Here is a 6,836-nt window from a genome sequence, read left to right on the forward strand (position 1 = left end):
AACTACTGACCCGATTAGACACATGCATGCCATTTTCCATAGTCTTCAAGTCAAGCCGAGTCAGCGAAAATTGATACATTTGAACAAGTATGTCCCTATCACATCCAGGACACAATTAAACGATTTACTAATAATTATTACTCCTACTCCAAAACACGAAAATCTGACTAATGTATATGAACTCCAATCTCATCCATATTCAATCTATTTTTCTATGCCATCTTCTTATGAACCACACGCGTACTTATTGTAGTGAATGGATCACAAGATCGAATTAATAGTTTTGTCAAGAATCTTACTTGGGATTTTGGTCCCGATCCCATGCATATGCAGCAACATTTTTTTCGTATAGGCTAACTGTCACAGGTGCTGGTAGAATGAACTCTGCTGACCGCAGAACAGTGCTCTTCTTTGTTGCACGTGTAGACTTGTGCTTCACCTCAACGTCAAGGCCTCCTACAAAAGACAAATAACATGCATTTCATATGACATTCATTTGTTGTCGTCTAACAAATTATAAGGTATTTTGCTTCATTCTTCAGACACAATGCAATTAGCAGTCATCAAACACCAATCGATAATTCACTAAATGCAATGTAACTGTCATAAGAACTATTTGTACAACTCTTCAAACACACTGTAACTAACACTTTTCAAACAGTTGTGATAAATTTTCAAACACACTAACTTCTCAATAACTAATTTGTAACAGACTTCAATCACACCATAACAGTATGCTAAACTAACCGTTTCTAAGAGTTTTCAAATGCACTTTGACCAATAAATAAGTGAGTATCAACCTACAAACACACATTTAAACAGCAATCATTTAATATGGAGTTATGTTTGAATTTTGGAAACTGTAACTTATCTATTAATTATAATGACTAACAGTCTCCAATAACATTCAACTTTCATCTAAATCATCACTCATGTAACAAGTTACAAACACTTCGTAACTAAAATTCTTCAATTACATCACCTGCATTAATTATGAAATAGCTTTCCGGTAACTATTGTACAATAATGTAAAATAAATTCCGTGACTAACGATCCGCGAATATGGAGTTGTGTATTCAATAGAGCAAACTGTAACTTTCAGGTTACTATTTCGTGACAAACTTCAAGCACACTGTAAACATTCTTCAAACATACTAACTTTTAATCTATAAGTTTCCACATTTTTTGGTAACAATTTTTAAACACACTGTAACTTTTCAATAACTATTTTGTAACATTTTTCCACTGCAATGTAACTAACATTTTTCGAAACACACTAACTTCTTAACATTAATAAAGTCATACTTTCATAATATGCCTAATTACGTTTGTTACATCAACTTCATATGTGTTTCATATCGGACAGGGTATGACAGTATGCTTAACAAGTTTTCGATGATGACAAGCCAGAGTTCAGACCCGTGTACGTAGCATCATGATGGTATAAACAAAGTTACCGTATATGATAATAGATGTTACAGTCATAGTACATGAATTACAACCTTATGAATAATAACAGTATACCAACCTTTCCGCTTTCGACCATATGATCGCAACTTTCGTGGCATTTCTTGCTCAAGCAGATGTGACGTCGATGCACTGGCGTGCAAAGGTGGTTGCACCGTACATTGACCCTCTTCGGCAGGTTCTATGACGTTTGACCTGTATTGCTCCTGCTCTTGCTCTTGAAGCTGTATAATGCTTCCTTGCGCAGTTGTTGTCATGGTGGTTCCTTGTTCCAATCCGCGACTGCTGTTATCGGGTACGACTGAAGAGGTAGGAATTGGATTCTCCATGTCCATTACATCTTCATTCAGCTCTGGATCTTGGATACCTTCAATATTTGTCCTCGTATTGGCATCGTCTTTCTCGGCCTGCGCTGCATTATGCTCGTCTTCATCAGACCCTTCCGCATCAATTTCTTCAGCATCATCATCCTCGTCGTCTGCCCCTTCTTCGGCAGATTGAAATTCCGGCTCTTCTTCGGTATCAGGACTCTTGTGCATTGTATAGTCCTCCTGTACAGGTTTTTTTCCTTTGTCCAATGCTTCAGTCCCAGAAGTGGAAGCTTTTGCTCTCGGCTGAGAGGAGAGGATTTCTGCAATCTTCAATATCCTTCGTTGGCTACTAACAGCAATGTTATACAGCTCATTTAGCTCAGCCTGCAGTTAGATGATGAAATTATCAATCCATAAATGAGCCACATGCTCTCAACAATTTCATACAATACAGGCATATACAATAGTACATTTACGCAAAGGTTCTTAATTTAACATTTGAATTGCGGCCATAGGTTCTATAACTGTAACTTATATACTAAAAAATAAAATGATCACCCGGGATCATTGAAACTTCATACATTTATAACATGATTGGCCAAGAGATCACTATATTTCTGTATTTCCATTCATGTGACTTAATTTTTAATAACTCTCTCGAGAGGGATGTAATATTGGGATTGGTATCACATATCTTCCCAATACTACAACATGAATGAAGTTGATAGGCCTATCAATAACCAATAACGTTGCTTACAATATGCAGTAATTACGTCTAATCAAACAACAAATTTCATTAAATCATGGAACAGACCCACTTACACCGATATCGGCGTGCCCGCTGTTCATCAGCATTCCTACCAAATCAGGGGGTAGTTCAGTACTCTGCCCATCATATTCATTATCTTCCGGATCATGTTGTCCAATCTTTAACAACAAATTAAACCAACCATTTCAATAGAAAAGCCACGCAATACATAGACCACTACCTTTTATATGAAATGAGATCAATAATATATAACATTTTACCAGTTTTCCTTTTCCATAAGCTCCAAGATTTTTAATCTCAAGTGCATCCCTTTCAGAGATCAGAGCATCTGTCCATGCCTTAGCTCGCGGAGTAGTCCTCGACACTTTATGCTTCAGTATTTGTACCCGATCAAGATAATGAATCTGCAATACAATACAGTAATTAATTCAACTGTAGATAAACTTGACCACACTGTTAAAACATCATCGTAGACGCATTCATTTGAGCATAATCTAATCAATCCATCGCACTGAATTTGATAAAATGTGGAAATACAGACAGTAGTTATGAAGGCTCGCAAAACTAATTGACTCTCTGGTGCACTGTGTAACAATTAGAGCATATTTTCGTCATGACTACAACTATCTAATCTTACCAGCAGAACGAAGATACAACCGCCAACGTATTGGTGCTGCTTTTCACTTTTCTTTTGCACCTCTAGCACCTTATTGCATAGTACGATCCTCACATACTCAGCCCAGTTCAATCTGGCTACCCTATCAACCAATTGCGTACAGTTCCAAACCTTTATTTTGTGCTCGGCTCTAGTGGTTGGAGCCAGTAGACATCCACAACAAAATGCCACGAATAGTCTTAAGAATTCTTCCCCTGCATTCATGGCTACCAACTCATTTGGGAGCTCATTCCATTTGTATGTCCTACGACTTGGTCCACTTCCCCCAACCTCGGTTGTATCGGTGTCTTCAACTGGAATGGGACCTTCGTTCGGGATCCCCAGGATTAAATTGATATCCTTTGACGTTAAAGGTAGCACACCATCTCCACCAACATTTAAACTGCTCAATGTCGGATTAAAGTTGTCAACAAGCCAGGTAGCTATGCCACTAGGAATCCAGTGACACTGTATGTCTAGCAGCCCTCCAAATCCTATGTCTCTAATCTGCTGCTTCTTAGTTTCATCGATTCGTGAAACTAAACTTGACATCTGCTTTGGCGAGCATCGGATAGTGTACTTCTGATTCTACACCATTTTTTAGATATATGCATTAGACTAATATAAGTTTCATTAAATGTTTGATGAATCATGCCGTGTATTTACCTTGATTTGAACCCGTGTTTTTCGCAATATCGGCTTTCCTAGACGTTCCATTTCTTTCTCATACTCTTCTTTCTCTTTCAAATATTCCTCCTTTCGCTTCCTCATTTCTTCCTCACTCAACTTATTATATGCTGCCCGGACAATGTCATTGTACTGCATTGAATAAATAAAATCAAAAAACACGTTAGACTAAACACAAAATAATTGCTCGTTTCACTATTTTTCCCTTAGGCACCCCATCGGTTCAATGATTCTTCAGTTTATTTTGCTAGGACAGCATACCTCAGTCAGCTTAACACCCTTCGCCGAAACCGTGTGTTGATACTCTTTCCTGTCCACATTCAAAACTCCAAAGTTATATGTGCTATTTAGTACCATTATTTTTCCCTCATATTCAATAATCTTACCTGAACTTCATCCATGGATTCAATGGTGGGACTGGTTCTGCGACCTCGCTTGTTCCCGCTGTAATCAGTTCTTCCTCCCCACCTAAACGATCATTCCTTTTACTACTTCTTTTCCTTCTCATCCTTCCCCTGAACAGTCAACATTGTAATGCTGAATAATGATGCCAAGTCTAACCGGCCAAGACCTTACGCAAGCACTGGCCACTTACCTATTCGATGAAGTGGGTGCTGCACCGTGTTCTGTACCACCACTTGTTTCGGCGAGTTCTTCTCTGTCTGCTTCCTGAAGTGTGCTTCCTGCTCGCGTTCTTGCCATTGTAAACTAATGTTTTTAACAAACATATTGCACTTCAGTTCCAAAATTTTTTTTCCAACCACAGTCAGAACATATCATGAAGTACTGCTAAACATAATATATGAGCATCAAATATTAGTCACGCTAGTTATAGTACAACCTGTAACATTTTTTCTCACACTCAGTAACTCATTCTTCACAGTTTGTTATTTATTCCAACTGCCACTAATCTACATAATCTGTTGTTCTACCTATCAGATTGTACTTCATCCATCAATTTCTTCTTCTATTTATTATGCTACTGTACAATACCAATGCAGTAGAATAAGGGGCCATCCAAATTTATAGTATCTTCATGAAATTCTATAGACCAGTTCTATTATTGTAACTTCTGATCTATTACGTGTAACAACTATCAAAGATGATGTCCAACCACAACAATTATTGTACAAGTAATCTTCCTTTTCACAATTTGTTTGTCTCAATACCAAATTTTCTGGTTAATTATCCCTCATTTAGTCATTTCATAATCTATTCCCCTGCCTATCAAGTTCAATTCAATCACATTCTCCTTTATTTATCACCCTCTTCAACAATATGAATGAAGCAACAAACCCGTTAAACAATTTTACGTCATTGTTCATCCAATTTTACAGTGCACTTCTCCTAGTGTCACTATTAAATGACTGCGTGTAATGACTATCCAACATGATGTGCACCTACAATAACTAGTAAGATTCTTAACCGTTATTCCACACTAACTATGCTAAACCTCATGATTTGTTATTCCGTCTGTCTCATATTGCCAACTTATAACCTACTCTCGCACTCATTCACTTCCAACCTAGAAACTTGTCTCTCTTTATGCAAGTAAACCAATAACCTGTAACATCAATGTAAAAGAAAATATGAGAAGCACAACTGAGTACAAAACATTAAAACTCTGTTATTTCTCTGTACCTGTTAAACCACAACATGTAACAATTATCCAACACTGTGTTAATGCACATGCCCTAATACAATAAACTTACACCAATCAAGACACAAATACGACATCTCAATTTCAAAATAACATTTTCATTAGCAAGTATGAGACGCACAACTCAGTACAAAACATTTGAACTCTATTATTTCTATGTACCTGTTCAACCACAACATGTAACAATTATCCAACACTGTGTTCGTGCACACGAACTAATACAATAAACTTACACTATTCAAGACCCAAAAACGCCATCCCAATTTCAAAATAACATTTTCATTAGCAACTATGAGACGCACAACTCAGTACAAAACATTTGAACTCTATTATTTCTATGTACCTGTTCAACCACAACATGTAACAATTATCCAACACTGTGTTCGTGCACACGAACTAATACAATAAACTTACACTATTCAAGACCCAAAAACGCCATCCCAATTTCAAAATAACATTTTCATTAGCAACTATGAGACGCACAACTCAGTACAAAACATTTGAACTCTATTATTTCTATGTACCTGTTCAACCACAACATGTAACAATTATCCAACACTGTGTTCGTGCACACGAACTAATACAATAAACTTACACCATTCAAGACCCAAAAACGCCATCCCAATTTCATGATAACATTTTTTCAATTATAATCTGCATCCATTTTTTCAATACTAACTATCGAACCCATGCACACATTTTCTCAAGCAGTTGTGCCGCACGATTTCCCCCTTCTTTCCCACTCTCACTTGTCATGCTCAAAAACTAACTTATAATACTCCTATCATGCTGCACTTACTCATTACTATACACAAAATTGTGCTCACGTGATATCCCTCTAAGCGATCATCCTACTGTACGCCAACAACATCCACAAGTAAGGTCCTTCAACAAGCATGTCAAATCACACATGTTACTGCATCATCGTAGGCCTCAAAAAAATTTGAATACCTGACTGGTTTTCGGTCATTCACTACTCCCGCGCCTACGATCTTCCGCTCTTCAACCTTGGGTTCACCTTTCTTCTTCTTATAACAAATCCGAATCACCAGAAATTTGTCCACCACTCCACCGCTTCTTGCTTCTCCTTGCTATTTTTTCAGTATCCAATGTTGCACTTCCACAGCTTTTCGCAATGTCACGCCGGAGAGTGTTGCCAATCTCGTATTTTCCCCTCTTATTTCTCCCTTCGTGGCTTTTCGCATGCAACTGCTTCGTCTGGTTTGGGTGGGAGTCTAAGTGCCGCTTTTCATTTTGGTTTGGGCGTGTCAAAGCTATCAAGCCTAG

Source organism: Coffea arabica, chromosome 3e (assembly GCF_036785885.1).
Source record: "Coffea arabica cultivar ET-39 chromosome 3e, Coffea Arabica ET-39 HiFi, whole genome shotgun sequence".
In the NCBI taxonomy this organism is placed as follows: domain Eukaryota; kingdom Viridiplantae; phylum Streptophyta; class Magnoliopsida; order Gentianales; family Rubiaceae; genus Coffea; species Coffea arabica.